Genomic DNA, 27,256 nt, shown 5'->3' with positions numbered 1-27,256 from the left:
CCAAGGCTTCCATCATGTCCCCAGCCGCGGTATCAACCCAATTATGTCCTCCGAGTATTTTTCTTTCACTTGCGTCTCAAATCCAGACATATGAGATGTATTAAGATCTCCAAATTGTTCTGGAGTTTGAATCAAATGGTATACCGAATCAACAAAGACTTCCATAATGTCCCATGCCGTGGTACCAACCCAATTATTTTTTCAGAGTATTGGTCTTTCACTTGCGTTTCAAATCCAGGAATATGAGTTGTTTTAAGATCTCCAAATTGTCCTGGAGTTTGAATCAAATGGTCTGTCGAATTAACCAAGGCCTTCATGATGTCCCCAGCCGCGGTAACAACCCGAGAAGCACAAGTCAGATGAAAATGGTTGTAGCAATTTGATTGTGACTAAATTCGGTCACATATGAATTGGGCCATGTCCTTTTTGATCCATAGAACCAAAGTGAATACGGCTTCAACTATTGTTCCATTGCAGATAATCCATCCCTGAAATATAAGCTTAACGGTCAACACGCGTAACCAAAAGGCTGTTATCTCTTTTAAAAAAAGTTTGCTCATACCCGTTTTGTTCCATAGAACTAAATTGGATACCTCTTCAACTACACCCGACTCTTTTATTACACAGGGGATGCGTGCCGTGTGAAAAAAATCCGTGTTAAAATAATCCGTGTTATTTCGAGAAAAAATAAATCCGTGTAAAAAAATCCGTGCTATTTCGAGAATCCATGAAAAAATAATCCGTGTGATAATAATCCGTGTAAAAAAAGAATCGGATGTATTGTTCAATTCCAGGTAATTTAACAAAGTCATGGGGTACAGGTCTTTAGGTCTACAGGATTATTATTTTTAAATGGTTGATCCTCCTTTGATCCATAGATCCATATTAGATATGCATTCAACAATTATTCCATTCCAGGTCATCAAATAATTCTCTGAAGTGTTGGCTTTGTGGCTGGGGACATAATGGAAGTCTTGGTTGATTTGGTAAACCATTTGATTCAATCTCTAGAACCATTTGGAGGTCTTACAACATCTTACATGCCAGAATTTTAGACGCAATTTGCAAGCTATCCAAACTCCAGGACAACTTTGAGATCTAACAACATCTCATTTGCCTTGATTTGAGACAAATGAAAGACAAATAATTAAGTTGATACCGCGACTGCAGACATCATTGAAACCTTGGTTGATTCGGTAGACCATTTGATTCAAACTCCAGGACAATTTGGAGCCCTTACAACACCTCATATGCCTTGTTTTGAGACGAAGTGAGTGAAAGACAAAACCTCGGAGGACCTAATTGAGTTGATACCACGGCTTGGGACATCATGAAGACTTTGGTTGAGTCGATAGACCATTTGATTCAAAATCCAGGACAATTTGGAGACCTTATAACATCTCATATGCCTGGATTTGGAGAGATCTTACAATACCTCATGTAAGATGCAAGTGAATGTATTTAAGAGTATCCAACGATCAAGAAATTAAGTGAAATACTAGAAATGTTAGCAAAAATTCTTTTTTACGTCACATGGCACCTGCCACGTCAGAAAGCAAGTCAATGTAGGGAAGGGGGAGGAAATGATGATGTAATCACTCGCCCACTGCAAACCGAATATACCGCTGCACTTGTCACGAGTTCATACGGAATTTATTGGAATTTTTGGGTTAGGTTCGAGAGGCAAAGGTTCGTCTTGGCTAACGAGCTGCCAATGCACCGCGGTGGGGGCCGCCTATCCGAAACAGTTTTGTTTTCGAACTTGTATACAAGTGCGATAGTTTTGTTTTCATGGCTTGTTATGATTCGAAGAGGTTTTTGCCTCTCTTTTATCGTTGTTTGTTATCTATTGAGAGTTCGTTATCTATTATCTACATTGATATAATCGTAGAACGACGCATTACACAAAAAAGTGTTGTATGGGCGACTATGGGCGGTTTGTAGAAATCGCTCTCAATAGATAACGAACAACGATAAAAGAGAGGCAAAAATTGTTCCGAATCATAACAAGCCATGATAACAAATTTACAGCGCCGTAGCGTGCGGTTGGCCCCCGCCAAGGGCGCCAGCCTTCAGGGGGCGCCAAAATCAAGTATTACGGTATGATAAATACAACAATTTTAGTAAGTTACTAAATGTGTTGTTTGTTTTGTTACTATAAATTATTAGCTACATGGAAAATTAATAACAAACCAACTACAAAGTTCAAATATCTATGATGAAGATATTTTGAGAAATGTAGAGCAGACAAAAAATATTCCTTTTAACTCAAATAAACATGTCAAATAATTTGATCTAGGTTTGGGCCGCTATTTCTATTTCTATGAGGCTTCCAGAACCGGTTAAAAAGGGCCATGAAAAAGTTTAGAAATTTCATGATAATGATGATTCTACCATCTATTGTAGCAAGGCACATGTAGCACTGCTCATGTCTGACAAACGATTTAATGATGTTCATATTATGGTTTGCATTTCATCAAACTCCTGTATGAAGGGCCAACAATGGGTTGGGTGGTTCCATAAGTAAAGACACATAAGCGAAAACCACGGGATGAATAGAAGGTTCCATTTTCAGATTGACCCAATAGAAAGAGTCCTCCCTCTATCCAAAAAATATTAACGATAGGAAGTTGACAATCCTACTCTTCCTATCCAAATTGCTTCAATCGGGTGTCCTGATGATATGTTTAAAAAATATATATATATAATTGTTTTATACGCAATAATAATTAAATATTTAAGGGATATATTGGAATTTGCTCACCAAATTCATCTTCGGGGAACACGAGACGAACCAGCCGTGGGCTGAAAGTCTCTCTAATAAAGATATAAAGAAACCTTCGGAGAATTTCCTGGATATAATCAGAGAAAATGTTTCGTTTCGTGACAATATCTTAAAATGGGAGTTCAGATATTAGGAATTGTTCAATGTTTTCTAAAATAGAATTCTTAATTCCAAATTCGTGCTCACGGCTTGTTCCTTGTCAGATAAGGAGGAACACACGCCGATCTCAAGGGTTTGAAGGTGTTTCGAAAGATGCGTGCATATATGAGCAACGAACTATCATCTTGAAGGTCTGCATCGTCACCAAAATTCTATTTATCATCGGCTGTTCCAATGTGAAGACCGAATACTGGGGGAATGGGGGAATAATTCCGTTGAATATTGACCGGAAATGATTCTGTTGGAATGCCTTTTTTCTTTACCCTCGAGACATCTGAATCATTTTCTCGGAAACTTAGAAAACTCGGATTTAGGTTACTTTATAAATGCTCTACATCATATTCCGATATCATCTGGATAAGTATTGATCCTTATGCCAAGCAACATTATGTGAAGATCATTCTATTCTTCACCAACTTGTTCAGAACGGATAGGGTTCTCGTCACATTATGACTTGAAATCTTCATCACAACACACAACTTCATGATAAATTCAAAATAAAAATTAATTTCTATTTATTTTTTGAAGCAGGCATTGTACCGCGCGTAAAAAAATCTACTCCTCCGCTTATTTTTGGTCGTGTTTTCGAATGTTATTGATTTGGGTACATGGTATGAATTCAAGGAGCAGCTCCCCTATATAGATATCCACCATCAAAGCAACTATTGCCTCAATTCATCATGTGGCCCTCTTGCTTTCGTTTGCGATACCCTCCACTTCAAAGTTGGATTTTATTGACCCAACGAAGTACAGCAGTGCCACCAAACCACCGACAGACTCATTCTAAAGCTTGATTTTTCATGATCCGAAATCCGATACCAACTTCGACGATCGACCGATCCACTCAGAGTTAAATTTGCTTGTCCCAACCATCTGAAATTTGTATATGATTTGGCACGATTTTCAAATTCCTCTTCTCCGTGACGGACTTTAAAGTACTTCAGTTCAGCCGTTATGGACAGTATTAGCTGAAAGGAATCATGAGTAAAGAACTTTCAGCAATTTAAATTATCTTTCAGCCAGTTCTAGACGGTTTTACAGATTCCATACGATGATCTAGAAATGCCCACGACTCTGCAAGGTTCCTTACATATTTTGAAAATAGCAGAAATTTTACTAAATTTCAAAACTTTTCATGGGCTAATCGCCGAATTCTTCTTGCTATTTCAAGCATCATCAATCCACTAACCTTAATTATACTGGCATGTGAAATATTGCACTTTTTTTCTTAGTAAGAGAGGGGCGCCCAAAACAGATTTCGCCAAGGGCGCCGGGAACCCACGCTACGGCTCTGCAAATTTATCATGACATATCACATATGTATACAGAGATGATAAGTGAGCGATTTTTTTATTCTCTTTAGGATTCAATCCCTGATCAGTCAAGTTCTTAAATAAAAATATTGGAAAAATTACAAATTTAGTCATACACTGAAAAAAATCGATTTTTAAAATTAAAAGTCGATTTCCAAAAAAAACCTTTTGATTTGGACGATATTGTTTACAATATTGTTTAAAGAATTTCAGAGAAAATTCCGGAGAATTTCAAAAAAATCGACATTTTTTGCAAAGAGCTTCCCGAGAAAAGCCTGATTTTTTCAGAACTCTCAAACTACCAAAAAGATGCCAATAGAGATATAAGAGTAGGGATTCTGGGACATTTTTGAAATTTTAACTGCGTTAATGAAAATACGCTAAAAATGGTGAAATTTGACATGCCTTTCGGTTCCCATTTGCATTTCCGACATTCAATAAATGTTCATCATTATTTTGGTATACGGTATCGAATGGTTCTCTGAGCTGCCCATGGCCCATTTGTGACTATGTGGTACATTTACCTTATTTAACGCTAATCAGTACTTACAAATTGATGCTTTTTGTTGAACATTGCATCTGCAACTGGTAATTATCATTCGTCAATGAATGCATTCTTTTACACACATATAACCGAATTTGAATAAAAATGATAATATAACGAACGGTTCCGTTCGAGAGACAGTGGTAATCATTCATTTGCCACTTGGTCCTGTTTGAATGTTCGAACCGGGAGAACCGTTACATTTTAATGCCATTATTTATCATTCCCGTGTGAAGTGTGCAGTTGCAAGTTTCCCCCTTATTTTTCGGTGTCCTTGCCCGCATAGTAATTATTGCCCAAGAACGGGAACTGGACCGATTACATCGATGACGGTTGCAGGGGAATGGCGGTTCAACAAGCAAAATATTTCTGGACTGAATTCCCTCACCTACGGGCTACGGGTATCGTTAATAGTTTTAAGCACATACGATGACCCTGACCATTCGAGATTGACCTTTGGCGGTGGCGACCTAACAGCGTTGAACCTAAATGGACATCACCAACATGGACGCAACTACATTGTAGTGTTGGCATCATTTTATACAATTACCTGAATGATCTACGTGTGAAAGCTAGCGGGCCGACATCTTTGAGGTAATCTTTTCATGAGCTTGAACTCCCGGGAGACCCGTTAAGCTAAAATAGTAAAGTACACACGCAAATCTTTGCGAAACGGTGGTAAAACGTCTCCGCTCACGCGATTGTTAATTATAAATAATCCTCCGCGGTGGATCAGTGTTGCCAATCGTGTGCAAACTAGTTTTGGGGTACAGCAGCCGAAAATTGACAACACTGAAAGTGTTTCAGTTGGAAGCAGCATATACACACGTTGCAGGTCGCTTGACACCGCATATTTCCTTCGGCCGTCGTCATCAGCAACATGTGCTCGGGCAGTAACTCCTAATACATTTTCATGTAGAGCCCTATGAGGCAATGCACGGTGCCAGCTTTGCATTATTAACTATCGCATGATTTGCACCAAATGGGTAAACTCGAGCTGAAACTGTAATAACATTCGTCGCATAGTGCACTGCACTTTGAAGCGAGAGCAGAAAAAAAATGCAATGAGGTATTGTGCGATGCAGTTGGTAGAGGCACTCCCAAACATGATTCATTGTCGCAAGACGGTGTGGTGTCGGTGACCATGGGAAAAAGAAGAAATACGAACGCATATTGTTCAGGGTCGTCCCCGAAACGAAGAAAGCACCCACTGAGACGCAAGTATGTTATACAATGGAACTCCCTACTACATAAGTGGCAATTGTTATTTAGGTTCAAGACCGATGTCCCATTATCAAGATGGATCCCCGGGAAATGCTCGAGGCCACATTGAATGATACGGGACAAATGCGCATTTTCGGCGGGACGACGTGATCACACGCAGAGGGATTTGCTTTTGATTAGAAGTTGTGCACAAAGGAAAGGAACACTTCAAGGATTTGATCTCGGTGGGGTGTCAAGGATTTTTTGAAGGATGAAATAACTTCCACTTGAACAAGTATAAGCTTAAGTAAAAAGGGAACCCAGTAGCAGAAAAGTGATGTAAAGCCGATGCATATCACGATACACACATCCAGAGGAAAATTATAGCATTATTTGCATTGGAATTTGTATCAAACATTACTTGCATATCGTGCAGAGAAAAAATCAATTGTGCAAGAGGACGGTTTACTTAAATTTGATCAACACTCAGTTTCTCGTTGCTTCAACTAGTTGTACTTTTTAAGATGGAACTGATGGAAAGATACACAAATAAAAGCACAGAATTGCAATCATCATATTTTGTTCAAGAATCTAAATTATTGCTTAAGATGACTCTAACATTAGTTTATATGGTTGGCCTTGGTTATGATGCTTCAAAAGAGAGCATCAAATGGAAAATTGTTATTGCACGGAATCATATATCCATAGAATATAAAAGCACAAAAAGAAAACATGACTATGATTTATTATCTCATAGACATTGTTCTGGTTACTATTCAATATACTTTAAACGCTCTGCTCTCAAGAACCAAGATTGGCTGAAGAAGTAGCGCTTTAGATTATCAATCTCATGCTGATTTTTTAATAACACAAATCGTCGCGCATTTCATCATCAACAATATTTACACTTATACAACACAAATAAAAACATCGAAAATTGATATTTTATTAACTGAGATGACGGAGTGATGAAACACAAAATCCTCTTGCACTAGTTTTCCTTTGAAATGAAAACACACAAATTTGAACCGTGAACGAACCGCTAGGCCCCTCTCGGCGATGCTGTGTCACCATATTTTCATCCAAGTACGAAACACATGACCCAGATCAACCTGCTTTCCCGAAACCGGCTTCCAAATAAAGAGGAAACCAGATGAACAACAACAAGACTAGTTCCACCGGCAAAATTAGGAAAGACGGCACCGAACTAGGTTTTTCGTGTCTTGTTTACCGATGCCACCCATTGAAGACGACATCACAACGCACCGAGGAGGTATCTTTCTCCCGGTGGTATATGTTCGTATAAACGTCGCCTGGCATGTGAAATCAAACTCAAGAGGAGTAAATATTTTCATTGACTTTTTTTTCCATGCTTCCTGGGTTCTCGAGCCGTCTCGAAACGATTAATGCATGCAATTGTAGCTGGGACCATGTCGGTGAAAGGAAACCCTTCTCGTAAATCAGTCGCTTTCAATCTTACCGACTGGAGACGACGAACGTTTCGGAAAGAAGTCGCTCTAGGGGGAAAATCTACATATGTAGCACCAAAACTCGAACCAAGACGAATGGGTTTTATAAATGACGAAAATAAATATTCCTTCCCGTCGTTGTTGCTTTCCCATTATAATGGTCATAAATATGAAGAGATAAATTTGACATAACCGTCGCAGAGGAACTATTTACTGTCATGCAAATGAGATAGTGGGAAAAGTCAAGAAAAACTTCAAAGGAAGGATTCTCATATGATGCGTACCAAACGGCTTGTTACTAATTCAATCCGAAGAACTGGAGTTTGTTTCCCGATGGAACTTTCAAAATGACGTACCGTAAAATAATACAATATTAAAATTCCTAAAATTATGAAATTTTTCTATTTTAAAATTTTTAAATAGGGTTTCTTACCTCATTTCCGGCCTAATATGCTTACGACTGCATCATTTAATTAATATTTATGAGAGGAAGCAAGTTTTCCTAGATTTTGTGGGCCGTGTAATACTGCCGCGGGGTTAACTTTTGCTTAAAAAATAGCTATTCTGGCTAAACATCGTTGGAATAAGCTGCAGCACGTATTTGAGTCACAGCGAGTGCTATTCCGGCTTCAACTCAATTCCCGGCATAAGCGATTATTATTCATAATCATTTTTATTCCGTTGGGAAGATATATTCACTCATCCAAATTCCTTCCAAACTGTTAAAAACAATATTTATTCACTTTTTGAAATCGAGAGAATTATAAATAACATGATAGTGTTGGGAAAATTATTTTGAGCTTTTTAGTGGAATGTCTTCACTTGGTCATAAGACGAATTTGTACAATCCCATTTAATTCCACCACTTAATTGTACCTTGACAGATACGAATTTCGACCTCAACAGTAAGGTCGGCTTCAGTGTCTCGTACTTGACTCGACTTGTCGGCCAGTTTATGCTAGATACTAGTCGTATGTCCTTTCAGCATTCATTTTGATATTCTTGTAAAAGTTCAATCCGCGAAAAAGAAAAAAACAATTTGAAACAAATCTACCAAAAAAATATAAGTAATGAACTGAACAAAATTAAATTACACTTACCTTGAAAGTATAATGCTACCTCCCGATGCACTCCGGAACCTAACTGTTGATTATTTGTTATTTTCCTGACCTAAATTCAACGAAACATTTTTTAAATAAAATTCCCTTCTGACCGTCTGAACCGAATTTAAAAAAAAAACTTGTAACTGAATTTCCATCCATAATGGAGTGAAAAAAACGTAATACGTAAACAAAATCATGTAATTTTTTTTTAGAAAACTCGTCTAGATTTCAGAATCTACGTAAAAAAGTGTCACAGCGTGTCTAATGTCAAAATAAGTGAACAAATGTGAAGTCTTCTTCTCGTGCATTGTATATAATACATTGAAAAAATCACATTAGGAAGGTCAAAAAAGCACTTTTGGGGAATAGATCGCATTTTTCTACTAGTTTGCATATTTTTTCGATATAGAAGTTTTTTAAATTTATTTTAAAATATTTAAATTTTTACATCTTAAAATTTTTAATATTTCAAACCTTACATTTCTTTATTTTTTTACCTTTCTCATATACAAAGTAAACGTAAAGGCTATAGGATCACTCCAAAACCGAACCTTTGATAGAAGGCTAGGAGACACATGAATCATTTGTTTGAGAAACTGCATAAGTCCATTTTACACAATTTCGAGAAAACAACAAAAAACTGTTTTTGAACAAATTGGCACCGAACCTTTCGATTTCTTCGATACAGATCAAAAGTTTTTGGCAAATCTCAACACCCCGGGGGCACTTCCATTGCAAAAACTGTAAGCAGTACTCCATAATTGCTCTTCAAAGTGCGTGGACATATGTAGTTTCTCAAACAAACGAAAAAAAATTCATACATTCCTGAACAAAATTTTTGCCAGAATACGTATTTTTGGAAGAGGATTCAGAAATATAAAAATCTCGTTTTGGACAAAAATGTTACATATGCAGTTTCACAAACAAACGGTTCACAAAGTGTTATATACCAATCGACTCAGCTCGACGAATTGAGGTGATGTCTGTATGTGTGTATGTATGTGTGTGTGTACAAAAATGTGAGACACACTTTTTGGTACTTAGCATTATCAGATTTGCTCGCAACAGATTGCAATTGACGCGGATTGTGGTCTAATTGTTTCCTATTGAAAATTGGCCCGATCGGTCATTGCATTCTAAAGTTATTAAAAAACCCAGATTAATCCACCTAGCGTTGGTGGTGCCTTTCTCGCATTTAGTTAAGACACCAACCTTATATGGGGTTTATATGGTCCGATGTACCATTTTCTTCATAACTTTTAAACGCAATGACCGATCATTATAAAATTCAATAGTGATCAACAAGGCTTTGTCCCCTGTCGAATGAAACTTGTTGCGAGAAAATCGGTTAAGGATTACTATACGAAAAGTTGTCTAATGTTTTTATAGCTTTTGTGCACACACATACACACACATACACACATACATACACACGGACAGACAGACATGTTCTCAGCTCGTCGAGCTGAGTCGATTAATATATAATACTATGGGTCTCAGGAGGCTTCTATGGAAAGTTCGTTTGCGGAGTGAAATGATAGCCTTTCGGTACAACTTAGTTGTACGAGAAAGGCAAAACATTGTTTTTTTTTGCCATAGGTCCCTTGGGAGAAAAAAATTCAAAATCTTCTGGCTTTAGCTTCTACCATGATTGTAACCAACGCCTCGTCATCCAGCTTGCGATTGTTGTTGTATGATGTGTTCACAGCTGTTTTAATAGAGCGAACCATCCGCTCCCAGGCTCCACCCATGTGGGTAGTACCTGGTGGAGTACCTGCCAATTGCTCAATTTGTTCATTCATTCAAATCTCGGCCGGTGCACCTCGACGGCCGATGAAGCGACGAATGCTCTTGATACACGAATCCGTAGTGAGATTGTGCGCCACTTCGACGTGCACTGCCCGTATTTTCAGACACGTAAACACGGCTATAGTGTTTAGCGTTGCTTCTACCGACTTCCACCGTCAACGGTCCAAAAAAGTCCAGGCCAGTATAATTGAACGGTCTGATGAATGACGCCATTCTGGCTAACGGCAGCGGTGCCATGCGGAGAATCTGCGGCACGCTCTTGTAAATCCGACACCACTGACACGCCTTGGTTACCCTACTAACTTCTCTTCTAAGCCTCGGAACGTAGTATAGCTGGCGAACTTCGTTCACTACGGTTTCTGTATTACCATGCAGGTACTTGCGATGGTAATGCTCCAAAAGCAAGGTGGTGAACTTGTGATTTCTCGGAAGGATTACCGGGAACTTCGTTTCCTTACTTACATTTGGAGCTGCACCTATTCTACTATCCATTCTAAGAATACCTTGCTCGTCTAGGGTTGGACACAGTTGAAACAGGGGGCTGCTTTTACCTACACGTGTCTGCTCATTCGTGGGGGTCATTCAGTTGTTTTTTTTTTAGGATCACCATCTCATCCGGGAAGCAATGCCATTGTGTCTCGAGGATAAGAAGGTGTTGTGCCATTCGAAGCTCTTCTGACGTTAATGGGCGTACGTATCGCTCTTGCCTCGCTAGTTTCCTTCTAGGTAGACGTATGCGACTGAGCGGAGAGTTCTGGTTAGTAGAGAAAATTGCTCAAGCTTCACTAAACTCCCAGGAATTTGAAGGGCCTCGTTGGCAAAGCATGGACGTAGCTCTTCCTCGGTAGGTGATTCTAGCGTTCTTTGTGATGGCCATCCTGATTCCGGTAGCTGTAGGAAAGCAGGTCCTTTGAACCAGACGCTGTTCGCATTTAGGTCTGGGCCGTTTCCCCACTTTGTGGCGATGTCCGCAGGATTTTCTTTGGAAGGAACCCAACGCCAGTGTTCGACATCGGTGATTGTAATTAACTCTCCTATTCTACAGGCTACAAACTGTTTGTACCTACGATGGTTAGATCGCAGCCAGGAAAGGACGGTTGCTGAGTCGCTCCAAAACACTTTCCGAGTGACGTTTATAGTATGATTTTCTTCGATGAATTGTGACAGCCGAGCACCAAGCACCGCGGCCTGTAACTCTAGGCGGGGTATTGACAGCGTCTTCAGAGGGGCCACCTTTGTTTTCCCCGAAACAAGTGTACCGTGATCCATCTGAATTCAACGTGTGAAAATAGGCCACAACACAATACGCAGATTCGCTTGCATCCACAAATATGTGGAGTTGTAGTTCTCGGTATCGCTTGTGGGTGGCACCTCGGAAGTAGCAGCGAGGAAGCTTAAGGCTTGCGACATCCTTGATCAGGTTTGTTCAATTTTTCCAACATTGATTCAGACCGTCGTTCACCTTCTCATCTCACTGTGTACCCTCTCTCCAAACTTCTTGGAGCAGCATTTTTCCTTGTACCACAAATAGGTTCAGTAGACCGAGCGGATCAAAAAGCGACATAAGGCACTTCAGCATCTGCCGTTTCGTTGGACGTTCGTCACTGTTTATCGAATCGATGATTTCCGGCTTCAATTCGGTCGAGAAACTGAAGCAGTCCTCCTACGTTGACTACAAGAGCCCGAGGACCCGCTCATAGTTATTCTGTTTGTCTGCAATGAAAGCTTTATCTTCTCTGGGCAGAGATTCACCTAATGCGTTCAAAAGCTCACTGCTGTTTGATAGCCAGTTCCTCAGCTCAAAACCAGCTTGTTGGTGAACGAAGCGTATTTCCTGGGATACTTCGATAGCCTCTTCCGTGGACTCGTAGCTCTCTAGAGAATCATCTACATAGTGGTTGTATAGTATACCTTCGACAGCTCGGGGAAACAATTCTCGGAACTCTTTGGCGTTTCTGTTTTTCACGTACTGGGCTGCTGCTGGGGAGCATGTTGAGCCGAAAGTGGCAACGTCCATTAAAAACACTTCTGGTGCTTCGGAGGAATCGTTGCGCCAAAGAAACCGTTGAGATGACGATCTTCCTGTCGTATATAAATTTGGTGGAACATTTCCCTTATATCTGAGCAAACTGTCACATGGAATTGACGAAATCATAGAAGAACTCCAGGAAGTGATGTCAATTGATCTGGACCTTTAAGCAGCACTAAAATTAAGTGAAATCCGTTGACAGCCGCTCTTGCATCCCCTTGCCCGGTTTGCGGGGGTTTATCACTGCTCCTAATGGTAAATATACGACGCATGTCAGCGCTAGCCAGTTCTGCATCAGTTGCGCTATGAGCGTAGCCTTTGAGCTGGTAATCTTCCAGTTGTTGCTGAAATAATTTCTTCAATTCTGGATTACGGTTCATACGTTTTTCTAAACACTCAAGACGCCTAAGCGCCATGCTGTAGCTATCAGGAAGCTCTATGTGGTCGAACTTCCACAGAAGGCCGGTCTCGAAGTGGTCACCTACCCGGACAGTTGACTCCTCTAGTATTCGTTGTGCACACTTCTCTTCATCCGACACAAGTGGTGCTACTGGTTTCGTTCCAACTTCGTCTGTGGTGAAGAAATCTTTGACGAGATCGTGCAGCGTTTGATCGGCGACACATCCACAGGCATGGTTGGTAGTTGATCGACGCCATTTGACTGTAGTCCGCTGAACCATCATATATACACCAACCTAATCTTGTTTTCACAGCCACTGGTTCGCGTCTAATTCCTTCTCGCGTCTTCAATGGGACCAACAACTCCTGGTTGTTTACTCCGATCAGCAGTTTTAGAACTGCTTTGGTGTAACTCGCCACCGGCAGTCCCTTGAGATGGCCGTACTGCTTCGACAACTGATCGTACGAAAGTGTTTGCGTAGGTAACGATAGCTCCTTAACGGTTTGAACATCTTCCAGTGAATACTTTCTCCCATCTGTCGACGAAACGATTAGCGGCATCTGCTTCGACTCGTTTTCCGTTCTAGTAATATTCCCCGTCCACAGCAAACATAGTGGCGCCTTAACACCATTAACACCAAGTTTCTTCGCCAGGCTATCCTCAATAAGTGTCAAGGACGACCCATCGTCGAGAAAGGCGAAGGTATTCACTTTCCCTTTTGGTCCATGCAAGGTAACCGGCACAATCCTAAAGAGCAGGGACTGTTTCACTTGTCGGTGAGTCTGGTTCTCCGCAATGTTCATCACTGATGGTATCTGCACATCCGAATTGCCGCGCGACGAGTGTAGCAGTGGATGATGGCAAAAATCGCCGTGAGTGTTCAAACAATTTCTGCAAAGTGCACTGGATTGTACAAACTTCCAACGTTCATCCACCGAGAGAGATTTGAAGGTTTGGCATTCCTGGATACGATGACCAATTTTCTTGCAAACCAGACAGGCCTTGGCTTCCACCGCGTTGATTTCGGCTCTGATTTTAGGTTCACTGTGGTGCGCAATCATACTTCCTCTTGCCCTAGAATTGTTCTTCGTTGGAGCACTAGGTCTTACACTGCTGCTGGCGTACACGGTCACTTTGCTCACTGCTTTCACTACACTGGACATAAAACTTCCAAACGTTTTTAGATTCACTTCCGAAAATCCCTGGAGATATGAGCCCCATTCCATTTGTAGATGTGGTGGTAGTTTGGCAATGAGTTCCGCGAGGAGTGAAGGCAGGGCCGGATTTATGGGGGGGACCAGGGGGCGTGGCCCCCATGAATCCTATGTACCAAAACCAACCTTTTTGTACATTTTGGGGCCCCCACAAGCTGTCGGCCCCGGGGCTCCCTTCCGGCCAAATCCGGTCCTGAGTGAAGGGTTTGACAGGTGTGAAGACTGACCAGCAACTTCCAGGTGGTCGCATAGACTCTGTATAGACATTCCAAAGTCAATTATAGATTGGAATCTGCCCACCTTTGGAAATGGCGCTGAACGCACTTTTTATAGGAGAGCTAAGATGGCCTTCCATACAGCAAATGGAGAGTCTCCATAATGTGTGGTACAGATTCCGGTAAAAGCAAACGGTTTTAACAGCATCGTATGCAGCACCTTTCAGACTGCGCTGAAGGCGACACAGGTTTTCGGCACTAGAGTACCCACAAGCAAGTGTAGTGTTCATAAAACTGCTTATGAATACCGACCAATTGGCTGGATTTCCGGAAAAGGGGGGTAGATCTCGTGGCATGACTTGCCTGGCGGCTAACTGCGAGGGGGAGGGGGCAAAAGTGGTTATATTTGCGCTGAGCAATGGTGATTGCGAGGGTGGGAAGGCAATACTACCAAATTGCTTTATGAGATGTTGGATATTTTCTTCATTACTGCACTGCAGCGTATTTGATTGTAGATAAAGATTATCTGGCTTACCTGGTGGCACGGGGAATAATACTTCTCTATGGTCAGCAGCAGCCTTTGGCACTGAACTATAGCAGGAACAGACGGTGGTGCGTTCGCCTGTGGGGGTGCCGAATCAGGAAATTGGAATGACTCCGGTACAGATGCTAGTTCTGGGAGAAAGGTCCGCCGCATAGGATATGTCGTATGGTGCCAAGACTGGTGGGGGCGCCGATACAAGTCCAGATACCGTTGCAAATTCGGACGTACATGGAGGAGCCTGGAGTGTCCAGCGGGACACTTGGGATACTGATGGCAACGGAATAGGTTTTTGTCCGGAAATAGCTGATGGCCCAGAAGAAGCAAAGTTTGACATCGAGGCCAGCGTATACACTGGCGCTTGGTATGGTATTGATGGCAAGTTGGCGGTTTTTGCTTGTTTTGTCGAAGTAAGTTGCTGATCGGTGAGGGGGACATTTCCCGGGGTAGACTGCGCTAATGGTACTGGCCTTGCGATCCTGTTGAAAATAATACCACCAGCAGCATTTTGATCCTGGTTCGGATCTGTTTTGGACCCACTTGTTATGGCATCGGCGCTTACCGAGCGACATATCGATCGTTGGTTAGGCAACAAGGGATGCTTGAGAGCACTCAACTGATTATCATCATTTGGAAGCTACGCTTGGGCCGAAACGTGACTAACAGCGGTAATAGCATGTGGCTCCGCCTGGTTGGAGGGTGCTGGCGGCGGTAGAGATCCTGTGTCCGCTGTTCACCCAGTTTGTGTTCACCCAGTTTGCAACCTTCCCGAGGCTAGTTTGCTTGCTTACGCGGCTGCTTCTGCTCCGAACGCTCTTGTTGTCATCGTCAAGATCCAGTTGTGATTCCAGCAACTTATATTTCTCCTCAATAAACTTTTCTTTCATAGCTTGAAGCTCTTTCAACTTTTCAAGTTAGCTCTTACGGACTTTCCCGAAGTCTGACATTTTTGGCAAGACCACGGTCGATCCTTGATCGAATCGGTGACGCTGGCGCACGAGAAGTGCCACCACGTCTGACAAAAATCACATTGAACGATGCATTCGTCTCCATTGCGACGGTTGCATTTCACGCAGTCTGACCGGTTTTCGTCGACCGTATGCGACTGATGCAGATTAAGATCACCTGGCATATCCGGAATTGATTTACCTGAATCCATGTATCGACTAATAGGTGGCCGAAACGTCCTTCACAAGGTCGATTTCGTTAACGTAATTACAACACAGAGTGTATTGAGCATTGTAGCACATAACATATGTGTAACTCAGGTAGCAAAGTTGTACCCTTATAACAGATTGAATGTGTTATACGGAACATCGAAACGCCAAAAGATATGGTATAACAGGGTATAACAGTATTGAATTAGCAAGGGGTCGCGTGATTATTATTCACACCAAAATTAGCCAACAATTTTTTAGATTAAAACGTCGTGGTGGAGTAAAATTGAATAGTACTAAGCTTGTCTTATGACAGGTAAAGACATTCCACAAACAAGGCTTATTGTCCTGTCATAAGACGAGTTTATCTCATCCCATTGAATTCCACCCACTTGTATCTTGACATATACGTATTTCGACCTCATAAGTAGGCCGTCTTCAGTGTCTCGTACTTGACTCGACGAGTCGAGTCGAGTCAAGTACGAGACACTGAAGACGGCCTTACCTTTGAGGTCGAAATACGTATCTGTCAAGATACAATTAAGTGGTGGAATTCAATGGGATGGTATAAACTCGTCTTATGACAGGTGAAAACATTCCACTAAAAAGCTCAAAATAATTTTCTTATCAAGGCTTATTGTTTTACAGTTTTGAACCCAATTTTTCCATATTGATGGTTTAAAGTGCTGATGTTGATGTAAATAGTATCTCTAAAAAAAAAAATTAAATCGTATCCGCATAACTTGAAAACGGCTGGATGGATTTACTTCATTCCTTCAGCAGATTCGTTGTCGGTTCCGACGGGCTTATATGATATATTCTCATGCGAAAATAATGAGATTCGTATGGAAATTTCGCATGGGCAGTTCACAACGTGCCCTTTCGCCTAATATGCTTGAAGAAAGACAGCTCGTTTCGTATTCTTTATTCTTCATTTATTTTATACATTCAACTGACCAACATTGGTCTTATTGAACTACTTATCACTATTTAATAACAACCATGAATAAAACAAATATCACATTTAAACGGAGCCAATAAGTACGAGTATACTACAACAAGCTATACAATAAATTCTGAGTATCAATGCAATCTTTTTATCGTCATTCAAAATAGGGACTTAGTGACCAACGATGATTAAAAAAGTGACCTAATAGTGACTTTCAGTTGCAGGAAAAGTGACCAAATAGTGACTTTTGAATGAAGTTTATAACCAGATAGCGAGCTACAAGTTGCATTAGCATTGCTACGGTGTAATTCGTAGACTAAAAACTATCCTCATGTTTATCCTTAATCCTTATCTAGAACGTTATATTATAGGATACGCCTATTTTCACGGTTACCAGGAAAAGGATGGAACTTAGCAAGAGGCCCGTGACTTAGTAACCACGGAGTTGGATATTGGGGAAGGTATTTGTTGGTTCAGCCAGAAGCTAGCAATGTAACCATGATAAATCATATTTCAAAACAAAATTTTCAAAACGACTTATCTGCTTTTGTAAACAAAGATTCAAACGACGATTTGACGAATCTGATAACTCTCCCACGCAAACCAACACCATCAACAGGTAGCGGAAACCTTCACCTACCTATTGGTGGTGTTGGTTTGCGTGGGAGAGCTATCAGATTCGTCAAATCATCGTTTGAATCTTTGTTTACAAAAGCAGATAAGTCGTTTTGAAAATTTTGTCTTGATTTAGTCACATTACAAAAATGTATACACCCGGCGTCACAGGTAGTGAGGTACAAGTTTAAAATTTAAGCAACGATTTGAAGCAAGTTCTACAGCATTGTGGTAATAATATTTTCTGTGAAACTGTAAAACAATGGTAAAGAATGATCTAATGGGGTCGTACGCATATTACATAAGCAATTTTTCGATCCCCCCACCCCCCATGTAAATTCTTTTTCATACAAATGATTTTAAAATACGATTTTTCCAGCAACAGGTAGATTTTTCCAATAACAAGAGTTAAAAGTAGGTGAAGAAGTTAACAATGTACTACGCGTCTCCATGCATAACCTATACCAGAATGCTGATTTGACGAAGCGAATCTGCCAGCTAAAAGGTATTTTCCATCACAGGAAGATATTTACGCTTATCTGTAGCAGGTTTCTATAATACTCAATTATGTACTCTGTACTGGAAGTCTGCAATTCGCATTTTAACAAATTCCATTCGTGAAGAGCAAGACCGCAGTTGACCTGAATCGAAAGTAACCTGACGATTTTCACAATAGACCCCTGGAAATAATTATAAAACATTCGCTGATTTTCATACAAAATGGTCATGCTTGAGGATCAAAGTCTCGATTTCTAGCGATTGAGGAAATTTTTGGCATCCCAGCCTAAAATTACCTTATTTTTTTAATTATGGATTGTTTTTTGTATGGATGTTTATTGAAAAGGCACGTTTGATAAAATATAGTTGCAAACTATAATATTAGAAATCATTATAAAGCCACTCCACTTGTATGGAGCTTAATATAGAAGAGTTGGCTTTACAATTATTTCCAACTAAAACGTTCAGGAAACATGCATACAAAAAACAATCGTAATTTGGGATGCCAAAAAAGTCCTCAATTTGATCGCTCGAGATTGTGATCCTCAAACAATTCATTTTGTCAAAATAGTAGTTTGTGCAACTAGTTGCAAAAAGATGATTTTTTCAGCACGAGTTGTACGTTTATCCAACGAGGCTTGCCGAGTTGAATAAATACAACGAGTGCTGAAAAAATCGAGTTTTGCAACGAGTTGCACACGCTATTTTTTGCAATGACGAAAAATAGGCTTTAATATGATAAATCCGTACCAAAATGGTACAATTTACATGATCAATCTTGCCAAAATATCATGGTGCTGCAGGAAACAAACATATTCCATGTTATCGTGCCACATTGCATGCTCGATAGGCCATAAAGCGATAGAAAAACCTGCCTTTGAAGAATTTGATGTCATGCCCATCAAATTATTTAATTTATTATGTGACACGGAGAATACACTATTTGAACACTCACCCAAGCTAATTGAGCAAAATGTGGTCATGTAACTACTGTTCTCATGATGATTTTTCATTAAAGCACCCAAATGAGTGCTATAATGGATTTTATGCAACCCGTTTGAGTTGCATAATGTTCATTAAAGCACTCATTTCATTGGTATGGAAAAGTAGGCCGTTTCATCACTCAAATGTCAACTATAAACCAGGTATTATGATCAGGAATTGCAAAAAATTTACTTTCGATTCGGTTGATAATAAAAGTAGGTACAAATGATTTTTATTTTGAACTTTTTTTTCAATAGGTGGTGCGAAAATAGTGAATTTAGTGACTATTTTCCTAAAAATAGTGACTTTAGTGACTTTTGGATGCAAATAGTGACTTTTTAGTGACTAGACTCAAAATAGTGACCAAGTCACTAAAAAGTGACTCGCTACCAGGCCTGCAAGAACAATAGCCTTCGAGACCAATGGTGTGATTGCATCGCGTGGCGCCCCTCCTCTGTCTCCGCCAGTGTCTGCGAGTGTTTGTAATATGCCCGCAACAGTTTCCTTCAGGTTTCTTATTTCTTCTTCTTCTTACGACTTCAATCGTAGATTCGGTATTAGTGGCCACATCAATATACGTTCGTTCCCTGTTTTTATAAAACAGCATCATGCATTTATCGCACATCCAAATAATATTGCTTGATAAAGCACACAGGTCAGCTTCAGTGACACCAACACAGCTAGCGTGGAAACATTTGGCGCAATTGCCTTCACACACAGTACGGAGATCGGTGATGACGATGGGCAGGGTGCACTTCTCACAATTGCTTGCCATTGTTGACCAAACAAGATCGTTTGTTCCAAAAATTCTTGTAAATCAAGCACAAACTTGTCACCGTGATCGATCATTAGAACCAATCAAATTGCGATTGACTATGCAGAACTGTTTTAGGAATTTTGCTCAACTATGTCACGTAGAATTCGACGTTCAAAACGGAGTGGCTAACAATACGGTAACTCTAGCGGTCGAGATTCAACGACTTCTCGTATTCGTTGATCTTGATGTCACCGTTAACCGGTCACTGTGAATCAGAAAAGTAAGCAACAATGCAAGCCCCCAGACACAGAGGAAGAAGAGGAAGACGCACATAGTAAAGAAACTCTCTATTATTGAGATAAAATCTTTCTTTCTGTATAACCTTGCGAAAAATGTCAAATAAAAGAATCGAACTTCGTTGCCTCAAATAGAACATAGACCATTGGATCATTGAATATAAAATGATTACAGTCTAACCTCCATGACTCGATGTTCTATGACTCGATGTCGACTCATGGAAGAAAATTATTCCATAAACATGTTTTCTGGGTTACTGTGATGGTCCTTCCAAAGAGCTTTTCAAGGATTTTTTATTCCACATCTCGATGTTTCCATGAATCGACTGTTCCTTTCAATATCGACTCATGAATGTCAGACACAATCATTATAAAATTATATGATTATTATAAAATTTATTATTAACATAATTATACGATTTATCCTTTGAAACTCTGTAATTAACTACATGAAACTTCGATTTATCATACTACAGTAACACCAAACTTTTAAATGAAGTATTTCAATACACCCGATTATTTTTTTTACACGGGGGATGCGTGTAAAAAAAATGTTCAGTTCAAAATTCGAAAATCCGCATAAAAAAAGTTTCATGATTTCTCGATGAATCATGCAAAATGGAGCAACTTTGCAAAAATTTTGTATGGGATTTTTTTTACACGGCCGTGTAAAAAAAAATCCGTGTAAAAACAGAATCGGGTGTATTGGTTCACAATATCAGTGTTTTACTGTTTGAACAATAAATGAAATCAATATTTCCCCTTATCGGTACAAATTAGGAAATTTTATTACCAGAATATTATCAAGCAATGCGTCAAGTTATTCAAATTAACCTAATGCTTAGTTATAGCGTATCAAGTAAATTAGTGTTCAAACAGCTTTTCAATTCTCAAAATAGTCAGAAACATCGTTGATCATCAATGAACTATATCATTATTATTCCAAACTAAAAACACCTCGTGACGCCGTCCCGTGAGTTTGCTTTCGTATACTTGGTTAATGATTTAGGTTAGAGGATATACATATATTCAACATTGCAGTCTATACGGAATAAAAGTATTAACAAGAATGACATCTAGTCAATAATAAAACTTTAATTTTGAAAAATGTTTGTTTTTTTTTCTCATTTCATTTCGCAATTCATTTTTGCAAGTTGAAAACCAACATTGGTGTATCCCTCGCCATCCTGTTGAAAAAAACCAAAACTGCATATTCACAGATTAGTTTCTAATGTAGTACAGTTTTAAACGACATATTAATTAACACTTTTTGAAAAAACTTCAATTTTCTTCAATTCATACACAAACTTATTGAACCGGTTTTAGGATCATTTCATTTTCGATACTAGTAATCGGTAGAAAAAAGATATTGTTATAAAATCGCCTGAAAATAGCTGTTTTAGATAAAGAAAATATCGATATTGATTTTATATCTTGTCCATTGTTGTGAGAAGCGCAGAAGAGATTTGTTTTCGGATATTATCTCCCATTTCTCGATAATGTTTAAAATATATGCATGCTAAAACTGAATTTCTCCACACATCGGTTGTCTATCCTGACCTTTGTACTCTTTGAAACAAAGTGTTCTAATTTTCTGATCATATGGTATTTGTTTACATTTGAGAATGACAGAACGATGTTCCCGACGCTCGTTATAACAGTTTTGGCGCACCGAAAAGGGGTCAACTTTTTGATGGGGATTTTGTTCTAAGATCCACTTTTGTTATGTGATTGTAGACTAGCTTTTGCTGTAATTTTATTGTTTAATTAATTTTAGTTGCATAGAACAAGTTTTCCATTCGGTTTGCATGTGTTTAAGGACAATTCAATCGTACTCTGTGTCTTATGATCGTTTTCTGCAGGATTAGTCTAAATTTTAGGTTAAGTTCTAACTATAGGGATCCTTTTCTTACAATTTGCATGAAATTAACTTTTTTTATAAGGAACAATTGTTTAGGATTACAAATCGAATTTAGTTAGCTGTAAGATAATTTCACTTTAGATTAGGGAAAGAAATTCACATATTTAATAGAATTTTACCATTTGAGTTTAACAATATAGTTAGCACGTTTTTCTCTTAGATAATAGAAAGTAGCTTGACATCTGAACGTTTTGATCAGTCGTCATTCCAGCGAACCGTCATTCTGACATGTCCGTCAAATCGTTGTCCCAACCGTTACCGTAACGTGACCACAAGTGTTGCCAGTTTCAACAATTTAATAATACAAAAATTGGGCTTCTGGACCTTCCGAACAGGATCCTCACATAATTTGTAAAATTTTCTTCGATTTTCAGAATATATTGCATTTCCAAATGATTGAACATTTCATAGTTGGTAGTAGCTATTTTAATTAAAACGATGGTGATCACAGTCAATCTACTAGGATAAAGAGAGGAAAATTAATTAAACAATCGTTGGTCCAAGAGATCGAGCAATTCTCTGCGTCTTCATGATTTCCGTTGAAAAAGAAAATTGAAATAGCAGGGATGATAATCTATAACATTGAAAAGCGACTAAATATATAAGTAATATAAAACTCTACACACTCCAGTGGCTTATAATGAATCGCGCTTATTTTGACAGCAACTGTCTGTCTCACGAGAAGAGAAAAAAATCTGCATATTATTCCTCGCCAAGTGGCTGCCGCACACTCACTGAAAATTGGTTAGATAACTGCCCATGAATGTGGGCAGCATGGACTATGTCCCAGGGCTTGACGATCCCTCCCCAGGCCATCTGCGAGTTGTGGGGCTTGCCTCGGATGTGGTGGGGTTTGACAGTGGGCCCTGTTAAACCTCTAAAAAAGCTGCATGTATCCGCAAGTAGGCCCCACCAAAGCGACCGTGTGCCGCTCAAATCGCACAAGCCCAAGTCCTGGTGTTAGGTGGAACGCTAAACAGCCCTGACACGACGGCCCTCCGACGAGACAGGAGGTTTGCGCAGGCCCAATGAGCCGCCTGGAAAACCAATCATTACGACCAATATAAGAGATAATGCGACTCGATATAATCGGCAAAGCCCTAGGCGACGAATACAGGATCACGATTGGAAGCTTGGAACATGGAATTGCAAGTCGCTAGGTTTCGCAGGTTGCGACAGGATGATCTACGATGAATTACATCCCCGCAACTTCGACGTCGTGGCGCTGCAGGAGATTTGCTGGACAGGACAGAAAGTGTGGAAAAGCGGGCATCGAGCGGCTACCTTCTACCAAAGCTGTGGCACCACCAACGAGCTGGGAACCGGCTTCATAGTGCTGGGTAAGATGCGCCAACGCGTGATTGGGTGGCAGCCAATCAACGCAAGGATGTGCGAGCTGAGGATTAAAGGCCGTTTCTTCAACTATAGCATCATCAACGTGCACTGCCCACACGAAGGGAGACCCGACGACGAAAAAGAAGCCTTCTATGCACAGCTGGAGCAGACATACCATGGATGCCCACTGCGGGACGTCAAAATCGTCATCGATGAACGCACAAATAGGAAGGGAGGAAATGTATAGACCGGTCATCGGACCGGATAGTCTGCACACCGTATCGAATGACAACGGCCAACGATGCATAAACTTCGCAGCCTCCCGCGGAATGGTAGTCCGAAGCACCTTCTTTCCCCGCAAAAATATCCACAAGGCCACATGGAGATCACCTAACCAAGAAACGGAAAACCAAATCGACCACGTTCTAATCGACGGTAAATTCTTCTCCGACATCACGAACGTCCGCACTTACCGCAGTGCGAATATTGAATCCGATTACTACCTCGTTGCAGTATGCCTGCGCTCAAAACTCTCGACGGTGTACAACACGCGTCGAAGTCGGACGCCGCGGCTTAACATTGGGCGGCTATAAGACTACAAAACTAGCCCAATAATACGCGCAGCAGCTGGAAATGGTACTTCCAACGGAAGAGCAGCTAGGCGCAGCCTCTCTTGAAGATGGCTGGAGAGATATGCGATCCGCCATTGGAAGCTCCGCAACCGCTGCACTTGGCACGGTGCCCCGGATCAGAGAAACGACTGGTAAGACGGCGAATGTGAGCGTGCTGCAACACCGCACGAGGGCGAACGAGGCACGATTTAAACAGGCGCGGAACAGACAAAACCCAGATCTCCAGGAAATCCAGGAGGAGATTGGCCGGCTGAAGAACAACAAAGCCCCTGGGGTTGACCAACTACCAGGAGAGCTATTTAAACACGGTGGTGAGGCACTGGCTAGAGCGCTGCACTGGGTCATTGCCAAGATTTGGGAGGAGGAAGTTTTTCCGCAGGAGTGGATGGAAGGTGTCGTGTGTCCCATCTACGAAAAGGGGGATAAGCTTGATTGTAGCAAATACCGTGCAATTGTTATGCCGCCGACTAACACCAATGGCAATAGAGATCGTGGGGCAGTACCAGGCGAGTTTTATGGGCGAACGGTCCACCAAGGACCAGGTATTCGCCATTCGCCAAGTACTGTGGAAATGCCGCGAATACAACGTGCCCGCCCACGCATCATCTATTCATCGACTTCAAAGCCGCATATGATAAAATCGATCGGGAAAAGCTATGGCGGCTAATGCACGAACACGGATTTCCGGATAAACTGACACGGTTGATCAAAGCGTTCGGGTGATGTGCGTAGTTCGAGTTTCAGGGTCATTCTCGAGTCCCTTCGAAACCCGCAGAGGGTTACGGCAAGGTGATGGTCTTTCGTGTCTGCTATTCAACATCGCTTTGGAAGGGGTAATACGAAGAGCAGGGATTAACACGAGTGGTACAATTTTCAATAAGTCCGTCCAGCTATTTGGCTTCGCCGACGACATAGATATTATGGCACGTAACTTTTAGAAGATGGAGGAAGCCTACATCAGACTGAAGAGGGAAGCTAAGCGGATCGGACTAGTCATCAACACGTCGAAGACGAAGTACATGATAGGAAGAGGTTCAAGAGAAGACAATGTGAGCCACCCACCGCGAGTTTGCATCGGTGGTGACGAAATCGAGGTGGTAGAAGAATGTGTGTACTTGGGCTCACTGGTGACTTCCGAAAATGACACCAGCAGAGAAATTCGGAGACGCATAGTGGCTGGAAATCGTACGTACTTTGGACTCCGCAAGACGCTCCGATCGAATAGAGTTCGCCGCCGTACCAAACTGACAATCTACAAAACGCTCATTAGACCGGTAGTCCTCTACGGACACGAGACCTGGACGAAGCTCGTGGAGGACCAACGCACACAGGGAGTTTTCGAAGGGAAAGTGCTGTGTACCATCTATGGTGGGGTGCAGATGGCAGACGGCATGTGGAGGAGGCGAATGAACAACACAACCATCTATCGTTCACACCGCGAAAATCGGACGACTGCGGTAGGCCGGGCATGTAGCCAGAGTGGCGGACAGTAACCTGGTGAAAATGACGGGCACAAGAAGGCGAGGTGCGCAGCGGGCAAGGTGGATCGATCAGGTGGAAGATTACTTGCGGACTCTCCGTAGACTGCGTGGTTGGCGACGTGTAGCCATGGACCGGGCCGAATGGAGAAGACTCTTATATACCGCACAGGCCACTTCGGCCTTAGTCTGAATAAATAATAACTGCCCATGAAAATAAGACAGATATTTTTTAATTTTGCCCTTTCGAACTTTTGCCCCATCTACTTGTCCATTTGACCTATTGTCTTTGCGTCTTTTTGTCTTCGATCTTTTGTTCCACAGTTAATCCTGAAATGCTTCTGATTTTCAAAAATCATTACAAGCTTCCAATAGATGTCACGGACCCCACAAAATTATCTAAATCTTCGATGGTTCCAAGCAATTATTACTAACTTCTTGGACTTTTCATTAACTTTCAGACATTTTTGAGGCTCGTACAGATTCTCTACCAGTACGATTTGGGGAGTTCAGAACCCCTCGTGGCTTATAGGTGCTTGTGATTCCTTAGAGTTCAATAAATCCTTTAAGGTTTCTACAAAGCTTTTACCCGTTAATCCATTTAAAATTGATATGATTATATTCAATGACTGAAAATTTTGAAAATTTTGAAATAATTACACTTTCAGATTCCATCAACTTTTTTACCTCTGGAAACCAAAAGACATCTTAGAACGCTTTTGAGATTCAAAAGTACTTCCTGAAGTCTTCTTTATAGGATCAACTATGATTACTGTTTAAAGTCAGATTGACTTGAAAATCTCTTTTTTCCTAACAACAGGACAATGACTTCAAACAAAAACTATATACGTTAAACTGTGCAATGTCTGATGATATATCTGTAGATCTAGAAATGAGACCGACCAGACAGCATTGCAGTTAAAATAATTACCTAGATGATATGGGTAGAACAACGCCTTGACTGTCCCACCCAGGAATATTCATGCGTAGGACATGTCCTACTTGTCCTACCCACTCCCGGCGCCACTGGACAGCTTCATTATTGCGCTACAGACAGAGTCACCGTTTGGCATAAGCTTTGACGTCAAAAATTCGTGACTGTTATCGAACGCCATTAACAAATTGAAAAGTAAACATGTTGCAGTTATCGAACGGTTGAAAGGAGTAAAGCATCAGTTACTTCCGTTATTTTAGTTAACATGCGTGCATATAACTGAACGAATTCATAAGAATAAGAAATAAATCAAAATGATAGAATGAATAAAGTCGCAGTGTATCGAGTTGGCCAATGTCGCATCTAAAAACAGCTGAACCAGAACAGCTCTCTTCCAAATTTAACCAGTCCCAATTCCTACATCAACAAACAAAATATGAATGATCAAACAAAATATTCCACTTTCAATACTATAGCTTGGTAGAAGACATCGAATTATTTATAAAAACATAAGTGCACTATGATGCCGGATATTTCCCTGAAAGGTAAAATCACAACTAGGTGGATAAATCACTGCGTTAAAAATACTTATTACGCAGAGGATAAGCTGGCATAACAATAACATTGATTTATCGGTGAAATGTAAATATTGGCATAAGAATTACGCAAAATTAGTGAGGTGACGTAAGTGTTAACTTGTTATTTTGAGCGTAAACAAATTTGAAGCATATTTGTATTATATTATATATGAGTGAGCTGAAATAGACTTTATTGTTGGAGAACAATTGAATCATTTGTTTGAGAAACTGCTATATCCATTTCAAGAAGTTTGAAGCAAATTTTTATTATGTATGAGTGAGCTGAAATAGACTTCATTGTTGGAGTACAATTAGGTTTCCTGCTAAAATGTTTTTTC

General features: G+C 40.6%; 1 protein-coding gene across 3 annotated transcripts in view; it reads right to left on the bottom strand.

Moving 5' to 3' along the window:
- The window catches only part of LOC134212895 (inositol-pentakisphosphate 2-kinase), a 507,776-nt gene that overhangs the window by 370,452 nt on the left and 110,068 nt on the right, over positions 1-27,256 (bottom strand). The gene's annotated exons all lie outside the window — the stretch shown is intronic.

This window comes from Armigeres subalbatus, chromosome 2 (genome assembly GCF_024139115.2).
Source record: "Armigeres subalbatus isolate Guangzhou_Male chromosome 2, GZ_Asu_2, whole genome shotgun sequence".
In the NCBI taxonomy this organism is placed as follows: Eukaryota; Metazoa; Arthropoda; class Insecta; order Diptera; family Culicidae; genus Armigeres; species Armigeres subalbatus.
This window is presented reverse-complemented; position numbering and strand designations above follow the sequence as displayed.